This window comes from Myotis myotis, unplaced genomic scaffold (assembly GCF_014108235.1).
Source record: "Myotis myotis isolate mMyoMyo1 unplaced genomic scaffold, mMyoMyo1.p scaffold_m19_p_12, whole genome shotgun sequence".
Taxonomy (NCBI): domain Eukaryota; kingdom Metazoa; phylum Chordata; class Mammalia; order Chiroptera; family Vespertilionidae; genus Myotis; species Myotis myotis.
The window spans coordinates 63,233,130-63,255,193 of record NW_023416316.1 but is presented as its reverse complement, the minus strand read 5'-3'; positions in this window follow the sequence as shown (position 1 = coordinate 63,255,193).

The window sequence follows — 22,064 nt, the reverse complement described above, 5'->3', positions numbered from 1 at the left end:
TCTCTCTCTCTCTCTCTCTCTCTCTCTCTATATATATATATATATATATATATATATATATACATATATATATATATATATATATATATATATATATGCCTGGGTCATGCAACTAGGAAAGAGCAGACTCCAAGTAGCAGCTCTAGAATCCAAGTACTCCAACATCATGTTTATTGTTTGTTTCCTACTGCTCAATATTACATATGTCAAAAATACACTTGTGCACATCCTTTGCTATAATAACTAAGAGTTCCAGGAAACCAAGCAAACTAATTTTCAATAGCTTGAGAAAACTCATCTTAAGTTTTCCAATCTGTTCTTGCCCTCAACAACCAAGGAAGGTCAGGGAAAGTAGGAAATCTCAAAGACATCTGTGACCCTTCCTATGAGCTCAGTAGCACTTTTTCCCCCAACCTGCCCCTTTCCACCCCATCTCCTCCTCCCATGAAGTTACCACCCTTTCAACAGGCTAATCATATACTTCAAAATACCATCATGGCAATAACAACAACCTTGGGTTTACATAGTATTTTATTTTCAGAAACTCAAAATAATTGTGTAATTGCTTAAGGAGAATGGTAGAGAGTTTTTGTAGTGAGCTCATCTTTCTCTCTACACCAAGTTGTTTGACTCCATAGTATGTTTCCTTTCTGATTCCCTGCCTCTACCAAAGGTAGACAATGAAATTCAAGAAGAAAAAAAAAGATGGCATACAATCAGCACATAATACAAATCCCCACTCTTTTCTTCTATCATAAGGGGTATATGAGGGAGGAATGCCTTAAGAGCTGGATATTAATTCAAAAATTTAGTAAAAGAAAAACACTGGGTAGTTCAGTCCTCTGAGTTTGCCTATGGAGTGGTAACCATCGCTCTTCTGTCTGCCACTAACACCATTGTGTAGTATAAAAGAGCCATAATAGCTAGCATTTGAATTACACAGTAGTCAAGCCAGGTAATTAAATTTCCCTTCCAGAAGGAATATGTCCCTGCTGAGGAAGCCTTATTGCATACTGTTGCTCATGGTTACCATTATTAAATTTGTAGGACATGTCTCTGTATTACAACAATTCATTTAAAAGTTATCATTACAGAGCCCATTATGGTTAGAAAAGAAAGTAAAAAATCCAGCATACTTTGAAAAAGGATCTGAAAATCCCCCAAGGTTTACTTAACAAAGTGTATCCTAGATCTGCATCAATAGCAAAGAGAACAATTGCCCAAAGAGTTCTTGCTTTTGAGGAATAGTAAATGGAAAACTTTTACCACTTACCAACAGGAAAATTGCACCCAACTCCCTAGAAGATTCTTCTCAACAGCTCTTTTGGGATATTTCAGTGTGTTGACTTGGCTTGGCAAGGAAGGAAGATGTAATGGCAACCTACCAACATGGAAATCCATTTGTTTGTTTTTGTTTACATAGATAGATAGATAGATAGATAGATAGATAGATAGATAGATAGATATATTTTTTTTTTTGCTTACTGCCTTCACCTTTTCTTTTCACCCATCCCCCCAAACCCTATCCCCGATGACTGCTATCAGTCTGTATCTATATCTATGTTTCTATTTTGCTAGTTTGTTTTATTATTTAAATTCCACATATAAGTGAAATTATATTGTGTTTGTCTTTCTCTGACTGACTTCACTTAGCATAATATTTTCCAGGTTCATCCATGCTCTTACAAAAGTTAAGATGTCCTTCTTTTTTATAGCTGAGTAGTATTCCATTGTGTAAATATACTACAGCTTTTTTATCCACTCATCTACTGATGGGCACTTGGGCTATTTCCACATCTTGGCTATTGTACATAAAGCTACAATGAAATAAGGGTGCATATGTTCTTTCAAATTAGTGTTTCAGGTTTCTTCGGATATATTATCAGAAGTAGATTTGCTGGGTCATAATGCAGTTCTATTTTTAATTTTCTGAGGAAACTTCATAATGTTTTTCACAGTGGCTGCAATGTCTGCATTTCTACCAACAGTGCACAAGGATTCCCTTTTCTTTGCATCCTCACCAACACTTGTTGTTTGTTGATTTGTTGATGGTATCCATTCTGATAGGTGTGAGGTGACATCTCATTATAGCTTTAGTTTGCATTTATCTGATGGTTAGTGACAATGAGCACCCTTTCATATGTCTTTTGGCCATCTGTATGTCCTCTTTGGAAAAGTGTCTATTCAAATCTTTTTCCCCCTTTTTTAATTGGATTATTTGTTTTCTTGGTGTTTGGTTGTAGAAGCTCTTTATATATTTTGGATATTAACCCCTTATCAGAAGTATCATTTGCAAATATGTTCTCCCATTCAGTGGGTTGATTTTTCATTTTGTTAATGGCTTCTTTTGCTGTGCAAAAGCTTTTTTATTTGATGTAATCTTATTTGTTTATTTTTTCCTTTATTTCCCTTGCCCAAGGAGATGCATTGGCAAAAGATATATGGTAAAAGTCTTAGATTTTACTGCTTATCTTTTCACTAGTATTTTTATTGTTCTGTGACTTAACATTTAAGTCTTTAATCCATTTTGAGTTTATTCTTGTGTATGGTATAAGTTGTTGGTCTAGTTTCTTTTCTTTTTTTTTTTTTTTTTTTTTTTTTGCATGTATCTGTCCAATTTTTCCAACCATTTATTGAAGAGACTGTCTTTCCCCATTGTATGTTCTTGCCTCCTTTATCAAATATTAGTTGACCACCCAGGGTGGGAATGGGGGGGGGTGGGGTGTCAGTCTATTGGGAAAAAGGAGACATACATAAAACTTTAGACAAAGACAAAAACAAACAAAAATATTAGTTGACAATATAGGTGTGGGTTTATTTCTGGGCTCCCTATTCTGTTTCATTTATCTGTATGCCTGTTCTTTTGTCAGTACCATGCAGTTTTGATTACTATGGCCTTGTAGTATAGTTTGATATCAGATAGTGTATCAAACTTTGTTTTTCTTTCTCAAGATTGCTGAGGTTATTTGGGACCTTCTGTGGTTCCATATAACTTTTTGGAATATTTATTTTAGATCTTTGAGATATGCCATTGGTATTTTACTAGGAAATGCATTTAATCTATTGATTGCTTTGGGTAGTAGAGTTCTTTTATTTTTCAAGTAGTCCAATTCTTACACCAATTCTAATTTTGTGGATATATTATTGGGAATATTTTGTGCATATATTATTGGGAATATTTTGTGCATATATTATTGGGAATGTTTTTATCAAATATTAAGTGAACGTGATGATATATTTTAATGACATTTAATAATACACTGCATAAGACACTAATACAATTTCTCTCATACATTCCTTAGAGACAGAAAAAGAGAGACAGATGGTATATTATGCTATGTAAACTTCAAGTGCATATTGTCTCTCAGTTCTATTTGGTTTGAGTCAACTGTAATACTTATGGAACAGTGGCTATGGCTTATGCCTTTTCAATTCCCCGTAGCACCTACTTCAGAGTTTGTGCTCAAAAAATTGCAACCCCTGTCCAGGTAGTACAGTTGATTAGAGGCATCATCCAATACAATAAGATGCAGGTTTGATCCCTGGTCAGGGCACATACAAGAGGCAACCAATGAATGCATAAATAAGTGGAACAATAAATCGATGTCTCTCTCTCTCTCTCTCTCTCTCTCTCTCTCTCTCTCTCTCTCTCTCTCTCTCTCTCTCTCTCTCTCTCTCTCTCTCCCTCTCCTTCCCTCCATTCCTCTCTCTCTAAAATCAGTAAATTTTTAAAAATTTCAAATAAAGTATTTGTCAATCACCAAGTAATTACTGGATAGCTTCTGTGTAATATGCATGATTCTCATGCACTATGGAGGATTAACAAAACTATAAGAGCCTTGCCTTTAAGAATCTTATAACTTTCCTGGAAAGATAACAATATCAATATTTTAAAATGCTCAGGTATTTTAATTGTACCATAAGATTTAATTCTAAACTATAACTATACATAGAATATAGGTCTTTAAGAGTCTTTACTTCTTCCTTTGAGCTTATCATATCAAACTTTTATTTCTCATTCATCCTTTCTATATCCCTTCATGTCTTCTGAAAAGAAGATGTTTTCTTCATCAGTGAGATTGACTTTAAATAGATAGGGAATAAAGTGGAAGACAGAAAAGGTGCTATTTGTTTAAGCATTTATCCTATTCTGTATTTAAAAATCCTTGGGAGAAGAAAGGGTATCATATGATTAAAATGTTAATATATTTCACTAACAAATTTGGGGATGGGATTTCAGATATTGGACTTCTGATCACTGAGGAAGCCTTAGAAGGCTACTGAAACAGCTGCTTTCTGATGGCATCATTATAATGTTTTAATCCAACCAGAAATGTATCAAGTCAGTCCCTCCTTAAAAACTTCACCTTCCTCACTGTTACATAGGACAGGGTCCAAGCAATCTATCTTGGCAAAATAAGGCTTTTATAAATGAGCTCTTATCTAAATTTCCAGTCCCATTTTGGGCGGAGGTAGATGGCAATGTTCTAGGTTGACTTTGAGGAAGCAGCCAAAGATGGTCACTCCTATTTTGGCAGAAAATAGAATCCCAACATTTTCATTTTTAAAAAGCTTTTATTAGTACTTGATACAAAAGAGTGCATTTTAACAGCACAATAATAAGCAAGGAAGCTTCGGTGTTATCAGGAAATCAAGAGCACAGAATTGAGCAAATTCTGCAGCTGATTGCTTTTCATTAGAATACAACATATATCAAAAGAATCGAAATCCCAGACAGGTTATTATTAAACAGAAAGATGATTAAAAGCATATTGCATTTTATCTAAGTTATCCAGCTGATGGCCCATCAATTCAAATGAGACTTTCTATTAGAGGGGTGTCAGCCGAACTGGCACTCCAATCGCTGGTTGATAGTGGAGAGTAGGATTCATTTGGGGTCATAAGAAAAGAATAAAACCATTCCCATTTTTATTTATAAATCTCTTAAAGACCGATAGGTTCTTAGACAGTAAGATAAATAAGAAACATGTCTAGGACATTCTTTTCAAATATTCCAGACCAATGTTTGTGCTATTCAGGTGGTAACAAGCTATCATATAATTCTATTTCAATAAACTAAAAAAAAAATTAGATACTTACAATTCAACCCCAATTCTATGATTTATAATTTGTGTTAGAAAAAAGCTTGAGTATCTGATACTCTCTACTTTTCCCCATCACACATGACACTCATGTTATGGTCTTTGGGTTCCCCATGGGTTTGGCTAGCTTTGTATTTCCTTATAAGTTCTCCTGCCCCTTTGACTAGCTTAAAGGTCCCAGGGATGTTATGTCACTCTTAAACGGGCAGTCTGAACTGTGCTGCAAGTGACAGGTTATGGTGAGGAGCCAGCTGTTCACATATCTGATCAGCCAGCAGGAAATCTTTCAGCAGCTCTTAAATAAAAAATACTGGATGGTGTCAGTGTTTGGTGAAACTGTTTTTAATCTTCACATTTCTCACTGACAGGAGGTAATGGTTATCCATGGGAGACCTGTCATATGACAACAGCTTCTTTACCACCAGGAGAGTCACAATATGCCTCCTAAACTACCTTAACAGACTCAGCATTTGGGTCTATTCTTTATGAAAAGGCTATTTCGGACCAGAGAAGTAAAAAGGAAATTTGTATTAGTCCTAGAATTTGTTTCATACTTCTAAATAATCATGAAATATTCTAAGATTAACATCACTATAATCGCAGAAAATAAAGTAGCATATAATGTTGCATTTCTATTCTAATATCCTTAAAATTACACCATAAAGTGAGCTGATTTATTGATAGGCCAAATTCATCAAAGAATTAATAGCCTCAGACTGACATCCACCATTCCAGTCACCACCTTTGGGAAGTAAACTTGTACTTCTGCTGCTGATCAGCATGGAAGAATGGGTTTCATTAGAAGGCCCTGTTCCAGGCAATGTTTTATCTCGAACTTGGGAACCATTCCAGAAATATTTATCACCAGTTTATAGAAGGTCCAGAGATAGTGTCATTGTATTCTCTAGTCAATCACTAAAAATCAACATGTGTAATCATAACAAAAAGTCTGGAGGTACAATGCATATACAAAGCCAAAACTTGATCAATTCTTTAAAATAGCCAAAAACTTCAAACCAAAGCATTAACTTCAGACAAGAGCATAAGGAAAGATAGTACTGCTCTTTGTGACCACAAGCTTAACTTAAGCTTTGCTGATTTCTTTTCATGTAGTGACGAGGGACTATTAGATATGGTATAATTTGTACAGGTCATTGCCATGCTGATGACAGAGGGGATAATTAATGCAGGAGAGCTTATTTCTAGTGTGTGTGTGTGTGTGTGTGTGTGTGTGTGTGTGTGTGTATGCACACACACACATGCCTGCATGTTCAGGTGCTTTACTTTGTGATTGGAACATGCAAAGTAAAATATATTTCTTTAAACATATTAATCCAAAATTGACTTCAGGCTTTCCCATGCCCACATAGTAATCCCCTCAAAATATCTAAAATTCAGGATTTCTCAAGCTCAGCACTACTGACATTTTGGATCAGATTAGCTTTAGCTGTGAAGGACTACATGTGCATTGTAGACTGCTGAGCAACATTCCTAGTCTCTACCCACTAGACACCAGTGACCTCCGTTCTCCCATCGTAAGTAGTGACACCCAAAAATGTCTCCAGGTATTACCAAATGGCCTCTGGGTGACAAAATCACTCCCAGTCAAGAATCACTGGTCTAAATGGTTAAAAATTGGTTCCTTCCATTCTTTTACTAGGTATAGGACAAGCCTTTTCCTTAATTCTCCACAAAAACAACTAAAACTAAGATATAATTTTTAAAAAAAATCACTGAAAGTTAAAAAAAAGAGAGAGAGTTTAAAGTTATTTTTTAAATGTTTCTCAAGAATAACTTAGGACTACACGGGGCACTCGTAAGTCAAGGCCCCACAGTATTATGTGTAGCAGTTTGCGGTCCTCTGATTCCCTTACTGAGAGTCATCCTGCCAAGATTCTGTGTGTTTCTCACATAGAAATTACCTAATTCCCACCACTGACAATGCACTAAATGCATTTACCCTCGCAAACCAGTCTTTCAAATGCTCAAAGGCCCACCCTCCACGCCCACACCATTCAGAGCTGCCCTTTCTCTTCAGGGCAACCAACTGCCATGAGGGAGTAACAGGAATGGCTGCTGAAGGCAGGAGTCCTGGCTGGCAAACCCCAAGCTCACTAACTATGAGTTGAGTCCTGAGTTTGGAGACTAGGATATGAGTTGTCTGACTTCCTATAAGCAAATGATTTAAAAGAAATATACTGTATGCCATTTTTTCACCTTCTACCCACTCACTTAGTAATGGCCTAACTCCATGGACAATAATATCCAAACCAATAGTTCATCATCCCTCTGTTCTGGCTCATCTATTCTTTAGTAATACAATGTGTAGGCTATTAATATCCCAGTTTATTCTAAAAAATAATTTTTAATTCAGCATGAGTAAGTTCTAGCTATACTCATCATTTTACATTAAATTGGGGCAAATGAAAAACATCCAAAACTTTGTTTGGTTTGCATATAGCATAGTAAATTCTAAATACATCGAAAGCCAACAAACCATTTTTCTCTCGACAAAAAAAAAAAAAGAAAAAGAAAAAATTCTGAGAGAGCTGAGTTGCAAAGAGCACATGCAACGCTTAGTTTGAAATGGAGGTATTAGCAGTGAGACTTTTCATTCAGAATAAATTTAAGGTTTCAGTCTGAAAGATCAAAACTTCTTGCAGTTTGAAAAGGTGTCTTTTAGACCTTCAACTTCTTAAGATTTCAAAAATCTTAGAGGCAATGTTAGCAAATGTATCCATCCTGTGTGTGTTTCAGTAGGATATCAATCAAGCTTCACTTAAAGTACTTAGCAACTATTTGTGCATCCTCTGTAGGCAGCAAAACAAACCTTTAGGGTTTCCATTGTTGCACAAATACTAGTGTTTTGGAGCAATATGAAACATAAAAAATAAATGCAACCAAGAAAAGAAAGACACTGAAAGTTTTGGAATATTGTAATAAAATTGGTTAGTCTATTTTTAAAACATAAAATATGAACATCTGCCCATATAAGTGGTTGATCAACAGCACTAAGTGCAGCTCTGTTTGGGTTATTTTTGCCCATATATTTCTAATTATTTACATCTATTGAGATTCTGAATTCTATGCTTTTAATATACTTAGAGTACTTAGAAATAGAACAATATAATTGAAACTGAAATTACTGGAAAAGTAGGACAAATATATCTAATGAATATACATCTTATTATGTCTTTTAAACAGCATTATTTTGAAAAAATCAATAAAATATATTTTATAAAAAAAAAAAAAAAGCCGAAACCGGTTTGGCTCAGTGGATAGAGCGTCGGCCTGCGGACTGAGAGGTCCCAGGTTCGATTCCGGTCAAGGGCATGTACCTGGGTTGCGGGCATATCCCCAGTAGGAGATGTGCAGGAGGCAGCTGATCGATGTTTCTCTCTCATCGATGTTTCTAACTATCTCTCTACCTTCTTCTCTGTAAAAAATCAATAAAATATATTTTATAAACAGCATTATTTTGTTCATGGCTAAACTTTTTCATTTATAGTGATTCAAAAGTCCCATGTAAATGACATAAATAAGTAAGTAGGTATGTAGGTAGATAGACGATAGATAGATTTAAAAACTTGATATTTGCCTTTTGAATTACCAGGACACATTTTCCCTTTTGAATTACCAGACACTACTCACCCTAGGAAAAGGATATTAAAATACGGAAATGGATCTGACCAATAGCCCCCAAAAAATCACAGACAACAATTTCAGCAGATGATTATTTTTAAGAAAAGATGACCCATTACCAATATTAAATTCCATGTAAAGAATTTGGAAGTTGTGACTTTCATCTTTTTAATAGGAAAAGTTGAACAAACTGAAAATAAGAGAATGATAACAATATCATAATGAATTGGAGAGAGGATACCAAAGCCATAATAATCCTAAAAGAAAACATTGGGAGAAAACTCTTTGATATCCCTCTTAGTGATCTTTTAAAAAATATGTCTCCTTGGACAAGGGACGTAAAAGAAAAATAAACAAATGAGATTACATTAAACTAAAGAGTTTTTTTTTTAACAGAAAAAGGAAACCATCAACAAAACAAACAGATAACCTATTGAATGGGAAAAATATTCACCAACGATATATTTAATAAAGAGTTAATATCCAAAATTTATAAAGAACTCATCCAACCTAACGTTAAAAAATATCTTATTAAAAAAATGGACAGAGGACCTGAATAGACTTTTCATCAAAGAGGACATACAAATGGCAAGGGATATACTAAAAGGATGCTCAACATCACTAATCATCAGGGGAATGCAAATTAAAACCACAATAAGATATCACCTCACACCTGTTGGAAATGGCTATCATCAATAAAGCAACAAATGACAAGTGTTGGTGAGGCTGTGGAGAAAAGAGAACCCTCATTCACTGTTGGTGGGATGTAAATTAGTGCAGTCACCATGGAAAACAGTGTGGAACTTCCTTGATAAATTAAAAATATAACTACCATCTGACCCAGCATCTGAAGATATCCAAACCATTTATTCAAAAAGATATATGCATCCCTATGTTCATTGCAGCATTATTTATAATAGCCAAGATATAGAAGCAACCTAAGTGTCCACTGATAGATGAATTGATAAATAAAAGGTAGTACATATATGTCATGGAATATTACTCATCCATAACAAAGAAGGGAATCTTATCATTTGCAAAAGCATGGACTTAGAAGGTATCATATCATGTTAAGTGAAATAAGTCAGACAGTGAAAGACAAATACCATATGATTTTACTTACATGTGGAATCTAAAAAACAAAATAAATGAACAAATGAAACAGAAACAGATTCATAGATACAGAGAACATTTTGATGGTTGCCAGATGGGAGGGGGGTTGGGTGAAAAAAGGGAAGGGATTAAGATGGACAGATAGCCAGTTATAGAAACAGTCATGGGGATGTAAATTACTGCATAGGGAATATAGTCAATAATATTATAATAACTATGTATGGTGTCAGGTGGGTATTAAAATCATCATGGTGATCATTTCATAAGCTATATATATGTCTAATCACTAAGTTGTACACCTGAAACTAATATAATGTTGTATGTCAATTCTAATTAAAAAAACAGCCCTAGCCAATTTGGCTCAGTGGATAGAGTGTCATCGGCCTGCGACTGAAGGATCCCGGGTTTGATTCTGGTCAAGGGCACATGCCCGGGTTGCAGGCTCAATCCCCAGTAGGGGCCATGTAGGAAGCAGCCAATCAATGATTCTCTCTCATCATTGATGTTTCTATCTCTTCCCTCTCCCTTCTTCTCTCTGAAATCAATAAAAATATTTTTTAAATATATATATATATATATATATACACATATTCAGAGAAAATAAAATAAGAATAATACAAAATATAGTACTCAATTAAAATGAGTGAATACATAAAAAAAAGAAAATTAAAGAAACAACAATAAAGGGGTACAGTTTCAAATGTAAGGTATATTATCTAACTATTATCAATAATCACTTTGAATGTGAGTGATCTAAATACACCAATTAAAAGACAGAGATTGTCGAAGTGCTTAAAAATAAAAATAAAAATTTAAAAAGTTTCCAATTATATGCTATGTACAAGAAACCTACTTTAAATATAAAGATGCAGATAGAGAAAGTATAGCATGGTAACATTAAATAAAAAAGAAAGCTGGAGTGACTATAATTATAGACAAAGCATACTTCAAAAAATGTTATCAGGCATAAAGAGTGGACATGCATATGATAAAAGGGTCAATTATCTACCAAAGGATAACAATCCTTAATGTGTATGCACCTGACAGTACAACATCCAAATACCTCAGGCAAAAACTGACAGAGCTGCAATGAGAAATAGACAAACCCACTATTCCTGTTTATGACTTCAACTCCTTTTTTATTTTCAAGAAATTGATAGATTGAGCAGGCAGAAAATCAGTAAGGACATAACTGACTTGAACAGCACTATCAATTAATTTTATCTAATTGACATTCATAGGATAGTCTATCCAACAATAGTATAATACACATTTATCTCACATTGAACATTCACCAACATTTTGGAGCATAAAGCACACCTTAACAAATTTAAAATAACAGAAATTATACAAAATATATTCATACATCACCATGGAATTTTACTAGAATTAGGAACGATTGCTGGAAAATTCAAAACGTGCAGATTAAATAGAATACTTCTAAAAACACATAATCAAAGAAGAAGAGTCAAGAGAAAAATTTTAAAAATTGAACTAAATAAAAATACAACTTATCAAAATTTATGGGATACAGAAAAGTAGTGCTTAGAGGGAAATTTATAGCATCAAGTGCATATGTTAGAGAAGAAGAATGATCTAAAATTGGTAATCTAAATATCCATCTCCAAAAACTAGAGAAAGAAGAGTAATTAAACCTAAAGCTAGCAGAATAAAAGAAATATTAAAAAATTAGAGCATAAATAAATAAAATAACAACAGAAAATAATAAATATCAACAAAATCAAAAGATTGTTATTTTAAATTATCAATAAAAATGCTCAACCTCTAGTCAGGCTACTCTAGAGAAAAAGAGAGAAGACACAAAGTTATCAATATCAGAAATGAAAAAGGGGTCATCACCTCTCATCACGTTAACATTAAAAGAATAATAAACACAGTAAACAACACCATAGCCACAAATTTTATAACTTAGATGCCATGAACCAATTCCTTAAAGGATGCAATCTACCAAACTCATACCAAAAAAAAATAGATAAGGTGAATGAACTTATATCAGTTTTAAAAATTGAACCAGTAATTAATAGGCTTCCAAGAAAGGGTAAAGTCTGGATAGTTTCCCTTCTAAATTCTACCAAAAATTTGAAGAAGCAATGATGCCAATTATCCACAATCTCTTCCAGGAAACAGAAGCAGAAGGAATGCTTTCTATCTCTTTCTATGAGTTATTTACTCCAGCTACGTTGGCCTATGGTTTTACTTAAATAAACTGGGTACATTTAAACCTCAGAATCTTTGCACTTTCTGTCCCTTCTACCTAGACACTCTTCCTCAAAATGCCCATATGGTCTATATCTTTACCCCTTTCAAATATTTGTTCCAGGGGATCTGACATCTATTTAAAATAGTAACACCCTTGTACCTTCTGCATCGCTACTTACTCCCTTTCTCTGCCTATTTCTTTTCCTAAGCACTTAGCTCTATCTGACATATTATATATTTGATTAGTCATTTGCTGTCTCCTCTCATGGATAACTCTGTAAGAATATGATTTCTTACATATTTTTACACTGTTCCATCTTCATAAGAATAGCACCTAATCATAATGGTTGTTCATTATATTACCATAATTGCTGAGTAAATAAATAGATGAATGGAGCAAAAAAACATTTGACTTTTTCCTAAATCTGGCTTACGTTAAAAAGAGATATAAATGACTCCTTTTCTTTAAAAAGGAAGACAACAAATCCTATAACAGAATTGATTCCAATTTTTTTCCTGGATGAATTGGTAATATGGGTATACATATATCTTTGGGGTGGAAAGGGGGCAGTTTATCATACTACTAAGATCTTTCTTATTTTATTTTTATTAAAATCTTAATACTTTTTAAATTTAAATCATTCACGTGCCATTTGATTGTATTTTTATATCACATATTATCATCTTATATTGTCATTTAAATTCCAGTGTGTTGTAATGTGTTAATAAATGTGATGTTATATATAAATGCTTAGCACAGGTTCCCGGCATATAAAAATTTCTCAATTAATGTTAGCTCTTACAAGTTTGTCCTCAAGGAACATGTGCCTGCTATTTGGGTAAATAGTTACCAGGTAACACTCTAGTTCATTTGGGGTGAACACAGCTCCTGAATTCTGACTCTAGAAAATTAAGAAATTCTGGCTATCATCTTTTGCTAACCAAGCTCTTTACTATCAAACACTAAACATCAAAATGGACATAACTAATTGTTTGTATGTACTTAAACAGAAATCCATGGCCATCATATCCATATCAAATGGGTACACAAAAATCCTACATTGTTCAATAATAAAATACTGTTCAATATTTTAAATGTTATTTAAAATTTTAACTCAGTAAACTTTTCTAATTCTGCAAGCAAAATATCTAGAAATCATACTTGACACCTGTACCTCTCTTATTCACTGGAGAGATTTTGTCACCATATTCTATTTACTGTTTCCTAAATAGTTCTCAAAACCTTCCATTTCCCTTCCCTCTGTATTGTTCTCACCATAACAAATCAATATCAACTCTTCCCTAGACTAAGCCTGACCATAAATCTGATGAAAATCCTTCAGCTAAATGTCATTGTTCTTACAATAAAGACAAAAATCTCTAACAGGCAATCAAGTCCTTCCCCAGCTCTCAGTGTCCAGGCCGCTGGCATACTGTGCCCTGCTCCGTTCTTGTATCCTAATTCTCTGACATACTGTTTTCTCTCCCTAAAATTTCTCACATTCAAGTACACCCAGTCTTTTCACCTATTAACATCCTTTGTAAACAATAAATGGTCAAATAGAAAAGCAAATTTTGCTTCTTGAAAGAAACCTTCCCAGTCTTTGTTGGCTTTAGATTGCATTGCCATTTGCTTATCATAAAACTATATTCCATTTCTTCATTTATATAGTTTAATAGTTTATAATTTTAATCAATTTTGCCAGCGTTTGATCACAGTCTTTCTCTTTCAGCAATCTATAAATTCCTTAAGAACAGGCATTATATCTGAATTTGCTGTTGTTACATCCCTAGCCTCTGCTTGGTGACTAAGCATTTATGGCATTTAGTATACTGTATGCTGGGTGAATGAATGAAGGAAACTTCTGTTGATTGCCATTAATATGACTCAGTTGCAACAATCCCCAAGCCTCTCTTGCTGCACATTTCCAGCTCCTGGAAGATAAAGTCTGACTAGTCCTGCTTGAATTATATACAAACCCTAGATCAACAAACTATGGTCAGAAGTTCAGGGTCAAGAGTGGATATGTGATCATTGAGGGCTCATATATTTTTCCCAGGAAAGAGAGTACTTTGAGCCAGCAGCTTACCTAAGAAGTATCTATTACACATTCCAGCCACTAGATTGTTACAGGAGTATTTAACTATCATAGCACGGTGTTCTTCACACTGTGGGGTGTATGTCATGGCATGTTGTGGAGTGCATGTCATGGCACTGTGTTCTGCATGGTGTGGAGTGTGTGTCATGGCATGGTGCTCTGAATGGTATGGGGTGTATGTCATGGCATGGTGTTCAGCACGGTGTGGAGTGTGTGTCATGGCATGGTGTTCTGCACGGTGTGGGTGTGTGTCATGGCATGGTGTTCTGCACGGTGTGGGGTGTATGTCATGGCATGGTGTTCAGCATGGTGTGGAGTGTGTGTCATGGCATGGTGTTCTGCACGGTGTGGAGTGTGTGTCATGGCATGGTGTTCTGCACGGTGTGGAGTGTGTGTCATGGCATGGTGTTCTGCACGGTGTGGAGTGTGTGTCATGGCATGGTGTTCTGCACGGTGTGGAGTGTGTGTCATGGCATGGTGCTCTGAATGGTGTGGGTGTGTGTCATGGCATGGTGTTCTGCATGGTGTGGAGTGTGTGTCATGGCATGGTGCTCTGAATGGTATGGGGTGTATGTCATGGCACTGTGTTCTGCATGGTGTGGAGTGTGTGTCATGGCATGGTGCTCTGAATGGTATGGGGTGTGTGTCACGGCATGGTGCTCTGAATGGTATGGGGTGTGTGTCATGGCATGGTGTTCAGCACGGTGTGGAGTGTGTGTCATGGCATGGTGTTCTGCACGGTGTGGAGTGTGTGTCATGGCATGGTGTTCTGCACGGTGTGGGGTGTATGTCATGGCATGGTGTTCTGCACGGTGTGGGTGTATGTCATGGCATGGTGTTCAGCACGGTGTGGAGTGTGTGTCATGGCATGGTGTTCTGCACGGTGTGGAGTGTGTGCCATGGCATGGTGCTCTGCACGGTGTGGAGTGTGTGTCATGGCATGGTGTTCTGCACGGTGTGGAGTGTGTGTCATGGCATGGTGTTCTGCACGGTGTGGGGTGTGTGTCATGGCATGGTGTTCTGCACGGTGTGGAGTGTGTGTCATGGCATGGTGCTCTGCACGGTGTGGAGTGTGTGTCATGGCATGGTGCTCTGAATGGTGTGGGTGTGTGTCATGGCACTGTGTTCTGCATGGTGTGGAGTGTGTGTCATGGCATGGTGCTCTGAATGGTATGGGGTGTATGTCATGGCACTGTGTTCTGCATGGTGTGGAGTGTGTGTCATGGCATGGTGCTCTGAATGGTATGGGGTGTGTGTCACGGCATGGTGCTCTGAATGGTATGGGGTGTGTGTCATGGCATGGTGTTCAGCACGGTGTGGAGTGTGTGTCATGGCATGGTGTTCTGCACGGTGTGGAGTGTGTGTCATGGCATGGTGTTCTGCACGGTGTGGGGTGTATGTCATGGCATGGTGTTCTGCACGGTGTGGGTGTATGTCATGGCATGGTGTTCAGCACGGTGTGGAGTGTGTGTCATGGCATGGTGCTCTGAATGGTGTGGCGTGTATGTCATGGCATGGTGTTCTGCACGGTGTGGGGTGTGTCATGGCATGGTGTTCTGCACGGTGTGGGGTGTGTGTCATGGCATGGTGTTCTGCACGGTGTGGGGTGTGTGTCATGGCATGGTGTTCTGCACGGTGTGGAGTGTGTGTCATGGCATGGTGTTCTGCACGGTGTGGGGTGTGTGTCATGGCATGGTGTTCTGCACAGTATAGAGTGTATATTTGACATTTCAGAGACCTGCTTTTGTTTCAGTCACGTTTTCAAGTGTTTTACACACACAGATTATAAGCCTGCCCTCAGATATTTCAAAATACATTTTTTGTCACTTATAACTTATTTTAAGATTATAAAATCTAACAGGCAAATGACTTACAGAATGTATCCATAATAATTATCTGGCATAGATTATAAAATGGTGACCATTAATTAAGTATCATATATTGAAAACCAATCACCTATAAAGCACTGACTTAATAAAAAATAGTAGATAAGTAAGGTCCACCCCTAGGAGCTTATAGCCAGGGTGGTAGACTGTATGCAATGCGGCGCAATGACAAGTTTTACAGAGAGAGCTGTACAGCAAATGCCCAGGAACAAGGCGCAGAAAATGCCATCAAGCACGGCAAGCAGATTTTGCAAGGACATCAGTGTCTACATGAAACATTCACCCACAGACGATGGCATTGGGTGTTTTCTTACTTCACAGAGTAAGTGTGGAGATTGTTCTCCTTTTCACGTGAAGAGCCTTCTGTAGGGCCATCAAATCCATACGTGCTGGGTATCTTTTGGTCATGGAATACTGAGACTCCCATGAACGTCTCTCTCTCTCTCCCCTACAAAAACCCATTTCCTACTATTTAAAGGTGAAAGAGTTTTCCTGCTGGTTTAAACCTTGTAAAAATTAGGAGGCAAATTCTGACAAGTGGAGAATACACTATCTATGTTTCATGACCTTCAGGTAACCACTCTCTTTCAAATTCATTGATTCCCAAGATGCCACATTGAAATGGAATTTTTCCTCTAAGTGACTAATATTCTAATTTTCTCACTTTGGAAGAATCAAGCTAACAAAACAGTTCAAATACCAACTTAAAAACAATTGAAAATCATGGAAGTGAGGAAGAATGTGAATTTCATCATGGACTCGTTCCAAATCAGTTAATTGGGCATAATTTATTTTATACATTTATCAAATTTCAAGAGTTAGATCATGTATACATTCTCTTTTCTTTCAAAACTGATGGGTCAGATGCAAACCGTAGAAAAGCAGGAGCTAACTCCACTGAAGGAGTGCCCACAACTTCTGGACAAAGGATTTTCCTCTTATCTCTTAGTTCGCTGAAGTTCCCCCACATGCTCTGCGTATTTTTAAATCATTTGAGAATCAATTATAAACATAGGCTACTTCTGAGAAGCTAATACTGTTTGTACCCATCCTCAAGAAAATTCTAATTTTTTATCCGCACTTCTCCATGTTTCTGTTATTATTATTATTATTAGGTTAAACGCTGTTTAGTAAGCTTTTTTTCAGGCAAGCAATTCATTTTATAATAAATTTGTTTTGCTTTGCTTTGTTAATCCATCACCCAAGGGTAGAAAAGATAAAGTGTATTTGTCTTCAAAATTTTGTTAATCATAGAAATACACTAACTTTGAGCTGTTAAAAGAGAACTCCCATCTTGTAGAATATGATATTAAAATGGATGTGAAGAGCATTCAGTAAAAATCAGGCTCTAATAAATGAACACACCATCCTCACATGATAAAAGCACATGCCGGCCGGAGCTCAGCTCTCTAACTGATGCGCACACATGTTCAGGGAAAACACTCAAATTTGCATTCACTTCTGCTGCACCATCGATCTGGCTTCTGCAAATGCTTGCCTTACAGACAAAGCAACCCAACCGTAATCAGAATCGGCAAAAAGAACTAAATGAACCACAGTTATGTATCCCTGGAAGAAAAAAAAAGATATAATTAAAACAATGAAGTAGATGAACACGTGTACATAGAAAGACCCAGAAGAGCACATAAGACAAACTCCAACACCAAATACACTAATGGGAGCAAAGGAGATGTTCTGACAACTACATCTGTTACTAAAATAGATACCGTGACAAATAAAAATAGCAAGAGCAGCCCTATAAAGGAATTAAGACACCGCGTAGGAAACTAATGACTGAGGATGAAGACAAACGTGGTGACAATGGCAGGTAGTGTGACAAATGAAATGCTTGGATAAGCAAAATTCGGGAAAGCAGACAGCGGAAAGACCCAAGACCAAGAATGAGACAAATCTGTCAGCAATACGGATAGCATCACACTGTGCCAGAAGACAGTGCTAAATTATAAATGTTAATGACAGATGGACTCACGAAAGCCACCAGCAGAACAAAAGGAACCGGGAAACACCCTTTCTGCAGTGTTTGATGTAGGTCCTCATGTTAAGGAAGATACACACTGGTCCCCCTTTATCTGTGGGGGATTCCTTCCAAGACCCCGAGTGGATGTCTAAAACCACAGATAGTACCAAACCCTATATACAGGGTATCCCGTAAATGTGTACACATACTTCAACAGCTGACAGCTCAATTTTGACTGTAAAATGTATTTTAATACATACTGCCTTTACAATTATTCAAAGTGTGTGTATACATCTTTGGGACACCCTATGTATTATGCTTTTTCCTATACATACATACCTATGATAAAATTTAATTTATAACCTAGGCACAGTAAGAGATTAATAATGATAATTAACAGTAGATCAATTATAACAATAGCTATATATATAAAAAGTCAGCAACCAAAAAACCATAACGAGGGGAACAACCAGTCGCTATGACACCCACTGCAGCCAGCAAACCAGTCGGATTGGAGGGTTGGGCCAGCCAGCCAACCTCCAGCATCCCCTTCCCCCAGCCAGCCCTCCCCCTGATCGGCGCCCCCACCCCAATCAGGGGCAGGGCCGGCCAGCCACCCACCTGCGGTCCCTCCCCCCAGCCAGCTCCACCCCTGATCGGCCCACACACACACACCAATCAGGGGTGGGGCCAGCTGGGCCACCACCCACAGCCCCTCCCCATGGCTGGCCCCACTCTTAATCACCCCCCTCCCCAATAGGGGCAGGCCCACTGGCCAATTGCTCACAGCCCCTCCCCCAGCCAGCCCAGCCCTGATCAGCCCTGATCAGCCTAATTGGGGTGGGCCAGCTGGCCAACCTCCGGCCGTCTCCTCCTCTTGACAGGCCTGGCCCCAGTCCGCCAATTGGGGCTGGGCTGGCCACATCCCACCCATGCGCAAATTTGTGCATTGGACCTTTAGTATTGTAATAAAAATTAGGTGAAATGTGGTCTCTCTCTCAAATTGTATTCGCCTGTTCACTTAAAGAAAGCATTTTACAGCTTCTCTTTGGCATATCTGAATTGCCAGCATCACTACTCTTGTGCTTTGGGGTCATTAGTAAGTAAAATAAGGGTGACTTGAACACCAGCACTGAGATACCACGACAGTGGCCTAATAACCAAGATGGGACTAAGTGATTGACAGGTGCGGTGCGTGTACAGTGTGGAGACACTGGACAGCATGAGATTTCATTACACTACTCAGCATGGTGTGCAAGTTAAAACTTATGAATTTTTTATTTCTGGAATTTTCATTTTAATATCTTCAGACTTCAGTTGACTGCAAGTAACCAAAACTGTGGAAAGAGACCTAGCTGGTGTCGCTCAGTAGTTAAAGCATTGGCCCATACACAGACCGGTCACTGGTTTGATTCCTGGTCAAGGGCACCTACCTGGGTTGCACGTTTGATCCCCAGACCACATTGGGTGCATGCAGGAGGCAACCAATCGATGTGTCTCTCTCACATCATCAGTCAATGTTTCTCTCTCTCTCTCTCTCTCTCTCTCTCTCTCTCTCTCTCTCTCTCTCTCTCTCTTTCTTTTCCCCTCTTCCCTCCCTTCCTTCTACTCACTAAAAAAAAGAATTAATGGGAAAAATAACAAAAACTGCAGACAGAGACACTGCGGGTAAGGGGCACTGCTGCAGTAGCCATGTTCTCTCTGAAGGGGCATCTCTGACTTCAGCTGGAATGGCAGCAGGCTATTAAATGCCACCCACCTTTCCTACCAGTGTCCCTTAGTTATTAGGGAATGTTCATTTGCATACACAATCTTGAACTCAAAAGTAAGAGTCTTCAGAAAGTAAAATGACAGAAGGAAAAAATGAGGAATAAAGAAAGAGCACAAAGGTAAAAATGGAAGAAAGGGGTCTGAAAAAAAAGAAGAAAAATAAAAGACGAAAGAAAAAATGGTGGGGCGGGAACAATTATTCAAATACTTGCTGAGCAACTACTGCACAACAGATGCTGCAGCAGGCAATAGAGATAATGTGGTGGGGAAAACAGTCATGGTTTCTGGCCTCATGGAGTATAATTTAGTAGCAGAAAAAGATATTACTTAAACAACCACACAAAGAAATGCAAAGTTGAAATTCTGATAAGTGTTTTGAAGACAGAGTATATGATACTCTGAGTACATACAACAGAAATGATCCTGGGAAGTCTTCTGTAAGGAATTGATAATGAAGTTGAGTTTCAAGGGAGCAAAGGTTTGAGGATGGAGACACCTCCAGGCAGTGGGACTGGCATATACAAAGGCCCTGTGGTAAGAAGAGTAGTGAGAGAATAGGAGCAAAAGAAGGTGGGGAGTGTCTGGAACAGAGAGAATTTGGGAGAGTACAGCATGCCTAGTGAGCCTGGAGGAGTAAGCTTTCATGCCAGCATTTGCATCTTCTTCCTAAGAACAATACAACCCGTCAAAAGTTTTAAGCATAAGAGTAGCATGATCTCCATTTACTGAGCAGCTAACACAGGCACCGTTATGGGCCAGCCCCTCTGTCCACACTCTTCTGCACTCGCCTCACTCACCCCATCTGCCAGGTAAGCTTTACCTTTCATCCAGACTGCGAGGCTTACTCTCAATTTAGGGTTTTGCATTTGGGGCTCCTCCTGCCTAGAACCCTCTTTCCCACATGTCTCACCCCTCACTTCACCTTAGGTCTCTACTCAAAGGTCCTCTCAGACAAACCTTTTCTAAAAATGCAAACTTAGGCCTATAGATCCCACTGCTCTTTATCCTCATAGCTTGCTTGATACAGTTTCACTATTCTCATCACTAGTAGAAATTATGTTCTAAATTTGTTAGTTTTATAACACATCTATGTGTATAGATCCACACAAACAGAAGCCGGCTGCAGGAAGGCAGCATCTGGACTGCGCACACGGCCTGTTACACTGCAGTGCTCCCTGAGTGCTCAGTGAATGTTTCCAAAGAATGAGTGCTGATTGTCACTTAGATTACAATCACGCAAAAGACCGGTCCTCTGGCCTGGTCATTTTATTATCTGCATTCTCTCCATGGCTGCACCAAACAAGAGAGCCTCGAATTTTAGAAAGAATTGTCAATCAGAAATCTCTACTTACTTTTCCTAGTTGCATCAGAACTCAATGAAACACGGAGAAAAGCATGAATATGAGATTATTCTACATCAGGCACATGAAAGAGGAGATATTTGCAAGTATGCAGGTAGGACTGGTAGGATTAGAGATACTGTTTGCAAAAACAGTGTGGCTGTCCTAATTGAAAAATACCAAAGAAAAAGAATTAATTGTATCACCAGAGGCTAGAAGAGGGAAAAAGTCGATAAATATTGTCCTTATGTCACTGAAAAGCAGCATGGAGAAGAGTTATCTCAAAGAACCAAGGCAATTAAATACAGTGAACATTTATGAAATGTGTATTTATTCCTTCAGACTTTATGGTGCATATTAATATACAAAGCACCATAATAGATGTTGGGGCAAAAGTAAGCCGTACTACTACGCAAGGACATAGTAACTAGACACATTCTATAATATTGAGAAAGGAAGAAAGTTTTAAACTCTGGTTTTGAAAAGGCAATTAAGGGGAAAGGGTGAAGAGTATAATCCTTAGAGATATAGATTGCCATGGGGACTGGAGAGAAAAGGAGAAATAAAAGTAATCTCCTCCCAGGTTAACATTAGGACCCAATGCTCCTGTAAACTAAGAAATAACATTCAATAAACATATTCGTTTGTTTTTTAAGGCAGATAAAACAAAACCAGCATCTTGTTCATGGAAAACTCTTAAATTGTCTTCGTGAGGGTGGGAGGAATAGGGGAGGAATGCAAGAGGAAGGAATGCTTATGGCTGAAATTTGTGAGCAGTAAAGAATACTTTGCTTGATCTTCTAATTTCTTTTTGCACACAATGAGCTCAAAAGGGCTTACCAGAATGGACCTGATACAGAGGCAGTGACCACCAGACTCTCTGTTCTGATAGAAGAATTGTAAAATCATACCCT